Genomic DNA, 15,169 nt, shown 5'->3' with positions numbered 1-15,169 from the left:
GTGGCTCAGCTGTGTTCAAAACTTAATAAGATCTTGGGTCCATGGAAAGCTTCCTGGAAGAGGTGACATCGAAACAGAACTCGATGGATGCGTAGGAATTAGGCAGCTGAAGAGGACAGAGAAAAGAATGTTCTGGGTAGCAGGAATAGCATAGGCAAAGGCCCTTTGAGGGAAGAAAGTTCAGAACTGGCCTTGACTTGAATGCAATTAGAGAGCTGTGAGGAGTAAAGCTTTGTGGGTGAGCAAGGGGCCGGCCACGACGGGCTTCAGTCAGGCCACAGAGTTCACCCGAGGCTTACCCCCTTCCCTCTGAGTAGGACAGAGCACGGTGTTACAGCACGCAGTAGGGGCAGGCAGGGGCAACATGGCCTCTTCCACATTATAACACAGTGTTCCTCCACGGTCCAGAGAGAAAAGTGTTTTGTGACCATCACACACAAGTCTGTATAGGAAGGCAGCTGTGCCAAGTACAGAATGTTAAGTCTTAGTTCTATTTGTTCTTACAAATATTTCATCAAGGTTGAAACCAAAACAAAGAAAACTAAAGGCCCCCTCTCAAGAGTAGACCTCCCTCAGTTCCTTCAGACTGGCGTCACCTCCCCCTTCCTGGCCACTGTGGTAATGCTCTGCCTCTGGCCAGGAGGAATAGAATTATCCTGCAACTGATGAGAATTATTAAATGAAGTACAAACAAATTAACTCATTTTGGAATTGTAGTAATTCATACTAATAATGGACTAAAATTTTCTTTGTTCTTTGAAATAAGGGGTTCAAAACAATTAAAATAATGTAAACAAGGATATAGGGCACAGGTGTTGAGATGCTGATTAATGTTGTCTGTTAATTCATTAAAGCAGGTCCTCAAGGATTTTGTCAGCTCCAAAGGGTCATCTTACCCTTTGAAAGCAATAATCATTCAGTTCTTTAAAAATTGATTTCATGATTATTGCCCCTTTGTTGCTAATTCAAGCTATCCTCAAATTAAATTTCAGAAGGGAGCTGTAGAAGGTATATATATGGTTGAATTTACAGAAGAGGATAAGGTGATTTTTGCCCAAGATGAGGACGTGCTTCAGCCTTATGATTCAGGGACTGTTGAAATGGGTTACAATGCCTGGAATGTGTTTAGGCTAAAAAGTATTTAATAGCATCCCATGTCATTATTATTATTACTCAAAGACATTTCAAATAGTATTTTGAAACATCACTCTAGATTTTCATTTATTACAGAATCAAAGATAAATGCCCAGTACATTTGAGACTGCGTTGCTCTGTATCAGCAATGATTGAGCATCTGTCTCCTTTTTGTGGAATCCAGCCAGAAAGGAATTCCTGACTGTGATACTGTGATTTATAATAACAAGTATATAGATTTGCCCTTCAGCCCCATTTCTGGCACAGAGTTCCTAACTCCCTTGGAATTTCTTAAGTGGTAAGAACCACAAAGGCATCTTTTGTTATGTTAATGAGGTGACTTTTGGACCCGAGGCAAGGATAGGGACTGGTAGACAGGAAGCCAACCAAGTGATTAGTGGGTTGGAAATTTCAGTCCTACCCTGCAACCTCTGGAAGGGGAGAGGGGCTGGAAGTTGAATCAATTACCGATGGCCAATGATTTATTTAATCAATCAAGACTACATAATAAAGCCTCCATAAAAGCACACCAGGATGGGGTTTAGAGGACTTCCGGGTTGGTAAACACGTGGAGGTACTGAGAGTGGTACTCCTGGAGAGGATACGGACATTCCCCACCCTTTCCCCTATACCTTAGGCTATGTACTTCCATCTGCTATTCCTGCGTTACTTCCTTTTGTAATAAACCAGTAATCTAGTAAGTAAAATATTTATCTGAGTCCTGTGAGCCTCTCTAGCAACTTAATCAAACCCAACGAGTGGGTCATGGGAACCTCTGATTTACAGCCAGTTGGTCAGAAGTACAGGTAACACCCTAGACTGGCGACTAGAGTCTGAAGTCCAAGTAGGGGGGCATTGGAACCGCCAGTCTGTAGCGCGTTTGCCAGAAGCACAGGTAACAATAGCCTGAAGTGTGTGGTGTCTGAAGGGGAAGGGGGGCAGTCTTGTAGTACTGAACCCTCAACCTGTGGGATCTGATGCCATCTCCAGGTAGATAGAGTCAGAATTGAGTTGAATTGTAGGACACCCAGCTGGTGTCCAAGAATTGTTGGTTGCTATGGGGAGGCCCCTCCCCCATGTTGGAAACTGGGTCTCAGAGCACCCATCAGACTGACTGAAGAAGGGTGGGTCCACACCTGGTTATCTCGTTGGCTGAGGATGAGGGGGTGGCACTAGGAGAGCTGAGATAGTGCTTTTGAAATTAACATTCCCTTTCATTTTCATGAATATGGGAATATGCATTTGAGAATGAATAAAGGGGATTTAATCTCTTATCACTGAGAGACTCTAGTAGCTGAGTGTGATTTTAGCCATGGTAACTACATCTTTCTCACGACATTAAGTGCTCAGAGGGACACCCCACAGATAAGTTGTGTTTTTTTTTTTTGTCCTGAAATAAAACTAGCCTGGCTTCCATTTTCCCATTGTTTGCTGACATTACAGTACTTTACATCCCCTGTGAGACCTTAGGCCTGTCTGCCTTACTCCACACCGCGGCCCCACAGTGCATGGCATACAGTAGGCCCAAACATCTGATGAATGACTGCTGAGATTTTCTCTCTCCCGTGTTAAATGTTTTCTGATGATCCTAGCCCTCGCTAGTAACAGTAGCTTTCCTCGTGCTCTAGTCCCAGTTTCTCTACCAACTAGCAGTGTGACCTGGCTGGATAAACAGTCTCTCTGGATCCTAATTTATTCATCTGAAAAATGAAGGGGATAGGTTTCATCAGCTCAAAAGTCCCGTGGATTTATACCAATATTCTACCAGGTGTTTGAAAGAATTAGATCATCTAAGAAGGAAGAATACAAGGATAATAATATTGTTACTACTTTTGGTTAACAGTCAGGCCAAGGCACAAACTTAACTTTTAATAATGCCTCTTTTGAAAAGAGAATTTACCAGCATCCCAAATCCCAGAATCTAAGAGCTGCCAGGGATCCAGGCATGGAAAACCTTCTGGGCAAAGACTCTCTCCCGAAATAGTTGAGCTTTGGCAGTAATTCCTTACCTGACTATCTATACCGGTTGCATCACAGGAACCTCTGGGTCTCTTTTTGCTTAAGGCCTGTTTCCCAGGGAGGTGAAGGGGCCTCTTTTCCCCAGGCCTGAGCTCTGGGGTTGGCCTCTTTGACCCTTTGCCATTCCCAAGGCCAAGGGGAAAATGAAAAAGCGTCTCGGAGAGTCTCTCATTGCAGCTAGACTGGTATGTCTGCCTTTGTTGCCTACTCCAGGGCTCCTTCCCCCAGTTGTACTCCACATGGGCCCCACATAAGCAGGAGGCTAGTCTCTCCACACCTGTTCCCGGGATGGACAGGAGAACACACCACAAAAGGCTTTTCACCTTTTTATTCCTGCCACAAAAAATTCCTATTGCCCCTACCACCAGGGCCCACCTGTGTATTCTGAAGCTCTTTTATGCCTTGACCTAACTCTCAACAGCCCTTGGGGGTTGAGTGGGAAGAGGGGAGCCTGGAGCCACCTTCAAAAACTATGGCACCACCAATATGGCACCAACAATAACAAATTGCAGTACACAGGGCAGGACCCATGAGGAAGGCTCCAGAGTGAGCGCAGAGGGACACACTCCTAGATATGATAGGTCCAGCACTGCAGCATGGACCAAGGCGTCCTTGGTCTGGGGGAAGAAGGTCCTGGTCCCCATAGCTGGCCTACAGTCACACATGCCCCTGAAGCAGGATAAAGGTGTGACACTGAAATATGTCTGGTGACACTGCTGTTCTGAGTTTCTTGGATAGACAGATGCAACCAAGCGCTCAAGCTGGGTTTTGAAAAATGATCTGATAATGCTTCCCATGAGTCGCTTTTCCAGTAGAAGCCCTGGAATGCAGCCTTATCGTCTCCTTGTCTCGGGCTGAGTTTTTGTCCCAGATGCTGACCCTGCTCCTTCCTCACACGAGGAGGTTTGCTTGATTGGGAAGAGTAATGGAGGCCGACAGCCTAATTTGTTCTTGGCAGGAGCCACACTCTGCATTGCTGTGGGGATCAGGAGAATCGTAAATAATTCACGGGGTTCTGGTGTGCTGAGATGAGATGGACCATATTTGCCATAATTTCATTTTGTTCTCCCTCTTCTCACTCCAAGCCCTGTGCACCCCATAGCTGCTCAGCCCCCAAGCCAGCATCTCCCCTTTGATTCCTTAGGAGAGGGCAGGGTGGGCTCTCTCCAAGTGAACATGAAACACATTGAGCTGGTATGTGAAGATGCTGTGATGCAGAAACTAGGACATCTTGAAAGCTGAAACATAAAACAGCCTTTTAAAAAGGGAAAATAACTCCAATGTGTTTCCAATATGCTCCGCACAGGAAACGGGCTGGAGGCTCCAGTGATGCTCGGGGAGTCAGCTCCAGCTGGAGGGCTTTATCATTGCTCTGTCATCATCTGTGCATCAGATCCCCAAGATCTTTCTGCTCTGGCTCCAGGAGACAGTGGGTACTAAAGGCTAGAGAGCTTGGAATGTCAGCGTGGCCTTGTGGGTCCCTCTGTCTCTTTCAGAATTTAAAAATTCAAATAATTAGCCTGCTCCCTGTCTGACTCAGAATTGTGAATGTTTGAGCAAGTGCCTCGGGGATCCAAAGTGACCTTCTGTTTGGGCTCTACTCTCTCTTACCCAAAGATGGGGGAAGAAGGCGACTCAAAGGCAATACCAAGACTTCAGTCACCTGGTTCACGCTGTTTAGGCACAGGGCGGTGGTGGCTAAATGCGACCAGAGTGCCGCTCTGTCTAGATCTGGGGTGTAGAGAGATCCCAGCTTCATGTCCTTACTGCCATCAGCAGGTCCAGCCCTCCTCTCTGCCACCCCCAGGGCCTCACGGCCAGCCTCCGACTCTCCTGTTTTACTGGGTTCTAGGGCAGGGGACTTGGGGCAGCTTCAGGTGGCACGTGTGGGAGACAGCCCGGCAGTGGAACGGGCAGGGAACACCGCGTGATCCGCTGACATCCGCCCTCCCTACTTCAGACTTAGGCTTTCTCAGACCCCTCCCCTCCACCCTTCTCCCTCGGGCACACGCTCTCTCTTTGCCCCTCTCCTTGGAGGCAGAATTCAGAGAGGTGTTAGTTCCTCAGAGTGGGAGATACTTGCCAGTTTTCAACAAAGGTTTACTGGAAAAGGTGTGAGGGAGATGAAAGATTTGGGGATTATCTGTGAACTTTATTTCCCTTTCTGTTTTACAGAAACCAGGCAGGATGCTGATTAAGTAACTCAGTCACTCAGTTCCTGCCTTTAAGACACAGAATCTAGAAGAGGGAACACAAGTGAACCCTGTAGTTACGTATCAGTTTTCAGCTTTTCTTACAATAGGTATTATTAGAGGCAAAGCAACTTCTTCTCCAGCAGCAGATGGTGGTGGTGTCATGAACACCACAGCTACTAAGCTTTCTTTATTTTGATGATGATGATGATAAATATGCTTCATGAGATTGTGCAGAGACTTTCATCCTTTCTTCGCGTTAATGAGTGAGTTCACCGCATTCTCAGCAGTGAGGGCAGAAACGACGTCAGTCTACGTGGCTCTGTGGAATTTCACAGGCAGACAGGACTTCACAGGGTGGTGCACCTGCAGAGTGGGCAGGGGGAAATGGGGGTGGGGGGTGCTCTGGAGACAGAGTGCAGCCCCACCACCAGGGCACGAGGCTGTCTGATGTCACTCCCCTCTCAGAGAGATCCCTGTGTCAGATGCGCAAGGTGATCCTCAAGCTCTTCTCAGAACATTGGCTCTCGCAGACTATCCTCTACCTTGACAGATAAGGACACTGATTACCTCACTTGCCCGAGGTCAGTAGTAGCAGAGCCGGAGGGAGAATCTGGTTCGCTCGCTCCAAGTCCCCTATTCTTTCCACTTCTCTCTCTCGTAATTTCCGGATGGTCAGAGGCACCGTAAGATATTAACGAAATGTTAGGGCTTTGCAGAAAAGTAAAGTAACAAAGCAATGTGGAGGGAAAAAAAGAGATCCTCTAAGTTTGATCATGATCCATCCAAAATGTGCCCATACCTGGGCTCCCTCAGGTACACTCAGTGGGAATCCGCAGCCCTCAGGGTATTTGTCATCCCTCCCCAGCCATTCAGGGGAGCCACTAGCCTAAGGGTGCCCCCTGACCTGGAGTGACCTCCAGTGCTACCTGCTCTACACCCAGCTGTCCAGAGCCTGCCAGCCTCGGAACAGCGAGGACAGATCAGGGCGCTGGAAGGCACACCTGCGCCCTCAGCCCCCTCACCACGGCGCTGCCAGTTTGGGCCACAGATCTTCTTTTTGACAGCCCCCAAGAATCTCCCCCACTTCCTCTGCCTCCAGCTCTATTTTTCGAGGGTGTTTGTTGTCAAGTACAAAGCCCTCTATGAATAATTTTAGCGTCAAGAGAAAAGTACCCATCCTAGAGAGTTTAAGTGATGTCAGTTAATTTTATGGCCATTTCTACCATTGCAGTTTGGAAATTTGGGTGGAAATCCAGCAAGATTGCCCACTTGTCCCCGGCCTGTGCAGCATGGCATTTTGTTTTCACCAAACCACCCGTTTGTACCAGCCCCTTGCAACCATCTCTGTTTCTGCAGTTGCCTTGAGGCCGTTATTTTGAGGAGAGAAACAGCATATGTAAAAAATTACACAAAGCCTATAAACACACTTGAGGCCAAAACACAGAGCTGCTTTTAGACATGCATTGAGCCACCAAAATTATTTTGATGATTTAGTTGCAACATATAAATAAAAGACACAATTAAAGAAAAGAAACATACTTAAGAAAAATACACACACACTTTTTAAGGCTGCTTGGGGAAATGTATCCACTGTACAGACATGTACATTTTTTAAGTTCATACCCTGCCTCATTCCAGAAGGATATGAGATAGCTTCAGGACAAATACTGGCAGATAGAACCATCTGAACTCAACATTTTTATGCCAGAATGACTTCCTACCAGCTCAGGACTCTTATTTCCACAGCTTCAACTCCACCTCAGGTTCCAGAACCGGAGAGAATTAAACAGACGTCCCTCACTTGGCAGTTGGGTGGAAAAAAGCCAGGTGACCTTGAGGCTGGTTCTGCTCAGATGTGAGGAAGTAGTAATCAGGCTCTTAATCTGTTTCTGATGATCAGCTCCTCTCCCCTGGTCGTAACCAAAGTTTTATCTCTGGGTGCCAGTCTTGTTCTCCAAGGCTGAGGTCATCCTCAAAAACCTGTGTGGTTTTCCCGGTGCTCCAGGCTCAGGGACCTTCCATCCTGTCCCTAGTCTTCTTGCTGGTAGGAGCTCTTCACTGGAACCCTGACCCCAGAGGGTCTCCCCTTGAGCCCCAATGTGTCCTCCAAAGGGAAAGGGAAAGAATGTAGACTCTGAAATTAGCTAATCTGGGAATGAATCCAGAATCTGCCTTTTGCTGTCCTCAAAACCTTGATGACTTACTTAGCTTCAGTTTCCTTATCTTGAAATGGGAGGAACAGTAGTACCAATCCCAGAGGTTCTGGTGAGGATGAAATGACATAACACCCACAACACGGACACATGAGTATTTAATGCACAGGTGCCATTGTCACTGCACTTGCCTCTCCCTAAGCACACTGGACAGCAACCATGTATCTAATGATTTAACTCAACCTGAATCTCCTATATTGTATTGCCTATAAACAAGCTTTCCTGTGGGCCAGATCTACTCAGCCCCCAGAATGCCCTCCAGTACCCTGTGCCAGGCCTCCCTCCCTCCTCTAGCCCATACCCCACCCCTAGTCAGCAGGACATCCCGACTCTGCACACCAGGGGCCTGCCTTGCATTGGTCCCCTGTGGCCACGTCTGCTCCTGGCTCACATGCGTGCATGTGTCCAGGCCCTCCCACACTCTCCCTGCCACCTCAGCCCTGTTCTGAAGTAAAGATAGAACTAATGCTTAAGAGTTAAAACATTGGGCATTTTCTTCAAGATCACTGTATGTCTTTTGTTGGAAAAACCAACCCTTTCGGTATTTCATGACTTTTACCATTTCTTTTTTCATTCATTCCAAAAATAGTAGCTACAGGATGAACAAGACAGACCCAGTGCCTGCCCTCAGTCTGCTTACTGTGTAGTAAGGGAATTGCATAAGGGGCAGTAGAGTGTATATTGGTCAATATGTATTAAAGGTCCTGTTTAACTTTGTAATTTACGTAGTTCTTCGACTCAGGCAAGTTGCTTAACCCATCTGTGCCTCATTTTCTTCATCTGAAAACTGGAATAATGATAGCTTCTACCAACAGTTTGACAAGCAGCTGCAGCTCTCCCCTCTGCTGGACTCCTCAGTTCAGTACACAAACTGCACAACTGTCTGGAGAGCCCTGAATTTGATCATTCATTTTCAATAATTAAAACAGGGCTGGTCCATTTAAGTGCATAAGTTGTTATTATTTGTAGTGATAAAACTGACAAAACACATTGGGCGTACAGGGCTCGCTGTCATTCAGGGCCTTGTATAGATCTGTAGCAGCTTTGTCTCTTTAGAAACAGTGGCAGTCATCCTCACAGATGTAAGAATACAGCTTTCTTATTAACTATCGCCGGTTGCTCCTTCAGGTAGGCTGTCTCTGAGTTTTGACCCCTGCTTCAGCACGCCTTCTCAGAGGATAATAAGTGGGCATGGCAAGTTTTCCTGCTGCAGCTGACTACTGTCTGTGAGATGCATCAAGAGATTATCTGAGGGTGTGTGGATGAATGATAGATTACTTGGAGGCTATTTATAAATGCAGCAATAATGAGGAAAAGTTGAAAGAGGAATGAAAGATGAGAGGGAGGGAGGGGGCTGATGCCAGAATGTTAACTGTAAAGATGGAGGAGGGACGTCAGAGAAGGAAAACGTAAAGGGAGGTGAGGAAACCACCAGCAGAGAGGGCAGGGAGGGGGCATCGAGGGTGAGGGGAAGGAGGGTGCAGAGAAAGAGGAGTCATTGTCCACCAACAATCAGGCCAAATTTTGAATAAACAAAATGCTTCAGGAGGATTGGGAAGAAAATAGAATAAAAGAAATGGGAAAAGAGTGGGTGGGGGTGTAGCTCCGTGGTAGAGCGCATGCTTGGCATGCATGAGGTTCTGGGTTCAATCCCCAGTACCTCCGTTAAGGGCAGGGTAGAAGAGAAAAAGAAATGGAGAGAGTGGGGATGAATATAATTCAATGAAGAAATGGAAAACACAGATTACATCTATTTTATATAAACAAAGGAGCAAATGTTTTTTCTGATAGAAATTATTGAGCTCTGAAGTCACCACTGTAAGCATTCCATCATTGTTTTATCCTTTTTTTTTTTACGTTATATTTGAAATAGACATACTAGGGAAGCTTATAGCATATCTTTATCATAGGTTGAACTCCTCAGTTACAGCATTCAAGTGCTGAGATAATATGATATAATGTAACACAATATAATATAATATAATACTATAAAGGAAATTATAGTGTGGGTAAAGACAGAATTGAAGTTACACTGCCAGTAAGACTGTTTACATCACTTCTTAGTGTGCTCTATCAGTAGTGGCATATCTGTCTCATAACCTCCCCTTTAGATAAACAGGTGGGTATAACATGGTTTTTATTTCTCCAAAAGAGATTAAAGGACTAACCAAATAATCCATAAATCGTTCGCAGAACTAGGAACGTGATCAGTTTTCCTGTTCTGTTCTTACAATGATGATCGTCTTCCAGAAGCAAGTGAGCCTAGGGCCTGGACACACTCAAGTGACAGTCCAGGCTCCCTGGTGTGTTCACTTTATTAACTGGAACAGCTAACTCGGCCTCTCTGAAATTCCATTTCCTCCCCCTGTAAAACGGGGATACTGCTACTTTTCCTCCAGGATTATTAGAACTATTAGAGAGAAAGTACATAAAGCATTTGGAACAAGTAGATGTCAATAAATTTTAACTATTATTATTTTCCTGCAACAGAAACTAGTGATGTACGTCTTTATAGTCAAGAAAAAGCATCACTGCATTAGCAAGAAAAGGGGGGAACAGGGAGGCAAGATTAAGTCAAGGAAGAGAAGGAAAATCATCACATGAAAAGCATGCTGGAGTCAAAGTCTCATGTAGTAAAGGGAAATGTATTCTTCTGTTGCCTCTGGGTCAGTGTACCTAAATGGACATGAGTACAGAAATGGAATAACTTTAGCCACAGATGTCATGAAATGCTATTAAAATGGGGGTTCAGCATCCCTCCAAAGATGTCTTAATCTATATCTTCAGGTTAAGGTAAGAGATAAGGAGAAATGGAACTATAAAACCAAGTGCTATATAGGTTGAAGCTTGATTTTTTTGGTGTTGAAAAACCTGAGAATTAGCAGCAGTCATTCCCTCCTGGACTCTATCGTCTGAACTTAAATCCTCACGAGAGCCCCAGATCACATAGGCCTCCTAAATCATGTAACTAGTACACTGGGTAAGACTGGCTCATGAGGTCAGATCATAAAGCAATCTTATTTCATTTCTCAGTGTTACTTTAAATTTTTCAGTGGGGTCTAGTTCTTCCCCTATCTTTGGTTGAATATTTGGGCAAGTCCATAACTTTTCTGGTCACCCTTAGGAAATACAAGCAGTCTCAGTTTAGTCATTTATACATCTAACCCCGTGTAATATCAAGACTTCAAGCTTGATTTAAAGTTAAGGCATTCTCTCTCTCCCAGCTTCTGGCTGCTACAGTTGAAGAAGGGAGGTGTGACCAGCTGCCTCTCCCTTCCCTCATGTAAGTTTCCTCCTCCTCCTCCTCCTCCTCCCATAGCTGATCAGCTGCAGTTTCCAACCCCTGCAAGGTTAGAGAGATCGGAAAGGAGGGGGTGGGGGTGGTAGGAAAGCTCTTACCCTCCTGACACTGTAACGAGCTGGCATGACATTCTCTGGTCGTGGCAACTGTCTCAACCTGCTCTTTCTCTTACATGCACTTTGGTAGGGGCTTTTGAGATACCCACGTCCCTGGCGGACACCTGCGGTTCCTTCAATGTGGGGAAATGTTATGCCGGCTCTTCCAGCTGGTCTGTGGGATGAGAGAGAACTACATCGTGGTGTTTATTATTTTTATAGAAACAGGTAGTTGTGTGTGCCCCCACCTTCTCAGTTAACAATGCAGAAAGTGCAGAGAATAACTCAAGTAAATGAAAAGATAGAGATAAGTGAATCTGAGCAGAAATACTAAGGCTCAGTTGATTCAGCAAAGAACCTATCAGTTATTCTGATTTACAAGAAGCTCTGATGATATTGGCAGTTGCCAGTCCCCGATTTTGGTAGGTTCCCCTCCTTGGATGAGATGGCTCACCTTTCCATGAGCTGTGTTTAAAGAGAAATTCTAGAGAAACTTGTGCACTGGAGATTTTTTTAAAAAGAGAGAGCGAGCGAGAAAGAGAGAGCAAAGGGAGAGCAAGATCTTCCAGTGTTGTCTTTTTTTTTCTTTAATTTAAAACTTTTTACTTATTGAAGTATAGTTGATTTACAGTGTTGTTTTAGTTTCTGGTGTGCAGCATAGTGATTCATTTATGCATATATATATTCTTTTTCATATTCTTTTTCATTATAGGTTACTACAAGATATTGAATGTAGGTCCCTATACAGTAGGACCTTGTTGTTTATCTATTTTATATATAGTAGTTTGTCAGTGTTGTCTTGAAGAGGAAGGTTTGTGAAGAAAGGGATGGCCATTTGAAAATGAGTTTGCTCATCTGTGTTTTGGAAAAACAAATCATGGAGCAATGAAGGAAGAAGGGGAGTGATACCTAATCATTCATTTTAAAATCCTTTCAAACTGTTGTGAATCTGCAGCTAAGTTACAAAGCATTATGTATCAAGCTCTAAATTCTCACCAAGTATTGGGTTGAGCCATATGAAATTCTGATTTTTCTGACTAGAAAAATGTTCAAATGTTGGCAACTTCATTTGGCTCAGATGTTTCCCCTGCCTCACCACTGATGCTGAATTCCGCCTTGGAGTTTTGAAATATTAAAACTTAAATTTGGGAATTTTATCATCCCACGACTAGATCCTGAGCTCCCCGAGATGAGGAATGGCGATTACTTTGCATTCCCTGCGGTACCCAGCACACAGTGGTTGCTGAGAGAATACTTACTAACTCATATCATAAACTCAGAGAGTCACCCTGGAACTTGAGCCATCATTATTAACCACAGAATTCCAGAGTTCGATTCAAATCATCAAACCTTCCCTTGATACATAAAGTAGAAAGTCCAAGAATTTGGAAAACCTTCCATGTGATCAGCAACTTTAAAAAGGACTTTGTACTTTTTCTTCTCTAAATTGCCTGGGAGAAGGAGCAGAAGAGGGGAGGGTGGTACCCCCTCCAGGATGCAGAGGGGGACAGCTGTGGAGGAGGAGATTGGGTTCCACCTCCAGCCTCAGACACACACCAAATCCAAGGTGGGGGGGGTGGCTAGAGCAAGCTAGCATGCCTGCACTCCTTGCCTGATGTCAGGCAGGGACAAGAGCAAAGAGGGACATTGAGAGGAACTGTGTTCCACTTCTGCCCATTCATGTCTAATGAGAAATTATTTCTTGGTGATCACTTCAACATTTAAAACAATTCCAGTCCCAACTCGAGCTCTCTAGTGTTTGTCTGATCTGATTGGAAATTCCCAAGTGTGTTTTGGGCTTTGTTCTAGAATGGGTGAACATAGCTGAAATTGCAGAGTGTCATCTGTTAACATATTTGGAGAAACTTTTTAAAACCTGACTCCACACTAACCTGCTAACTCTGACCCAGAATTCCAGACAGATGCTTGGGTTTTCTAAAATCATAAACAATGATGTTTGTGTTCCTGAACACGTTTTTTTTTTTTTTTTTTTTTGAAATACAAAAATATTTGCATCTGGCCTTTTGAAATCTTCTAAAGGAAAATTTCCAGACACCTTTGAGGGTGGGTTCCTTAATCGAATAAAACTGCCATGGTTTGGTAAGATTCTGCTAGAATTTTCACTAGACACCGTTCCAAAAAACACCCTCAAATTTATCAACACCAAAATCCCCAGTCACAAAGATGATATTAGCATTTTATTATAAATGCATTTGGGATCCTCAGTAACTTAAAAGGCTTCTATTTTAGTGTTTAGGATGAAACAGGAGGCTAATTAATAAAATATGGAGCTAAGCACCATGCCAAATGAAATAAATATTTTTGGAAATAACCAAAATGACTTCGCTGCAGTGGAAAGGTCCTAAAACTATACTCAGAACAATGCTGAGTATGTTCATATGTTTATGAAGCATATAAACACATGCTTAATATTATGCCCAGCCCTCCAGGGCCGGGTGGGAATCGAGTGAAGATTACCCCTGCTGCCAGGGAGCAGTCACAGAGCCGAACAATATTAAATAAGGATTTTATCATCAATACCCTTAAAACCCCGAGAGAAATTTTAAAACTTAAGTTGTCTGAGACATCGCTGTCTGGCTCCCAATTAAATGAGAGAGTTGTGTCTTGAAATCCCCATGCCTTGCTGAAAATCCCTCTAGCTTTTTTTTTCAAAGCTATAAATGTGTTTCTGGCGACACAATTCAGCTTAATAAGTTTCAGAAGGTTTCGATAGTTCCTTCACACTTTCGCTCATAAAAGGTGTAGGCAAGGAAGCAAAATCATTTTTCCCATCTTCTACATGATTGGGAAGGGTACCAAATCCAGCTGCATTTCATTAAAGTGATTTTGGAAAGTCTAAGACGGCTCATGAGGGACAGAGGACTCCAAATAAGTACTTGGACTGGGGTGACACGTTGCACACAGCTCTGCGTGCCCCTCTCCCGCTCTGTCAGGATCACAGATGATTTTAGGCCTCTGCTGACCTGAGGGTTTGTCACTGATGATTCAACCAGAAGAATTACTTAGACCCATTTTGGACTCATAGCTTACAAGCCATTTCCCATTCTCTCTATCATGTAATGGTCACTCTTAGGTCATAGACAGCCTCAAAGGACCTTGGTTTCAGAGCAACTTAAACCTCTATAAGTTGCAGACTCCTGTATAAGGCTAGTCTCATTGGAAAGCATTCGATTCCAGTGTCCATCATCTTTCAGCTCTTTTGTTTCCCCAATCAGAGTTAAAAACGGGTTGGATCTTCACAACCGTGTTTGCAGGACACCCTTGACAATGGTGGCTTTGTGACACACCATTGAGGTCATCAATTTGTAGAGCAGCACAAAAAGGCGCTCTTAGAGACAAGCCAACACTCAGAATTCTCCAACTTGTTATGCCAGTGATTTTGATATTTTGTATATTCCTCCCTTTCATTTCAATATGAATATAGCCAACACAGCCTCTTCCTCTCCCAAAGTCAGAGTTTTACAAAAAGTACCTTTGACGGAGCTCACCGACTGGGGTCATGTTTACAACCCATTTCACTGGCTTCCTGTTTGGGAACCCAGCAGAGGCAACAATGAGGAGGCCGGAGACACGCTTTTTGAAAGGTCCAGAATTCCCCCTACCCCGTCCTTCATGACACAAAGTCACTCCAGCTGCTCTGCAGAGAAGTGGGAAACGCACAATCCTATTTACTCAGTTAAAAAGCTGTGTGAAGTCAATATTTGGAATGAGCTTTCTCTTAGGAAAACAGATGTCCAACCAAAAAGCCTAACTTTAAATTCTTCAGGGTAGACAAGATCAGATAGGGCATCAGTCTTAACGAGTGCCTGTTTACTGGCAGGATGTGAGGTTTACCCCAGAAGCAAATGTCAGTGTTTCTTTTTCCATGTTCCAGGAAATGGAACCAAACCAGACAAAAGGAGAGTTTGAGGCTCCAGATTCCTCTTCATTTTCCCAGCAGAGGTCACCATTTCCATGATCTAGATGGGTTCTGTTCATTAGCATCGGCAAATTGAAAGGACCATGGAAACTGTGCCCTTGGTTCTTAGAACTGAGAACAGACCCTTTACAGGGCACTTTATTCTGTGGATAAAGAAAAATAGCAATTGCCTAGAAAGCACAGGTTGTTCAAGTAGTTTAAATTAGATCTTAGTATTTGAGTTGTTTCACTAAGCTAAAGTAAATACATCTCCTTTGAATGTTTGCACGCAC

The 15,169-nt window shown here is 44.3% G+C and overlaps 1 protein-coding gene and 1 non-coding gene across 3 annotated transcripts in view; both read left to right on the top strand.

Annotated features, from left to right (window-relative positions):
* SCFD2 (sec1 family domain containing 2) overlaps nt 1-15,169 on the top strand; it is a 358,054-nt gene that overhangs the window by 254,671 nt on the left and 88,214 nt on the right. The gene's annotated exons all lie outside the window — the stretch shown is intronic.
* On the top strand, nt 9,155-9,226 carry TRNAA-GGC. Its single transcript has one exon. It is a non-coding gene; the product is annotated as a tRNA-Ala (tRNA).

The sequence above is a fragment of the Camelus ferus genome, chromosome 2 (assembly GCF_009834535.1).
Source record: "Camelus ferus isolate YT-003-E chromosome 2, BCGSAC_Cfer_1.0, whole genome shotgun sequence".
Taxonomy (NCBI): Eukaryota; Metazoa; Chordata; class Mammalia; order Artiodactyla; family Camelidae; genus Camelus; species Camelus ferus.
The sequence above is the reverse complement of the archived record's forward strand: the minus strand, read 5'-3'. Positions and strand labels throughout refer to the sequence as shown.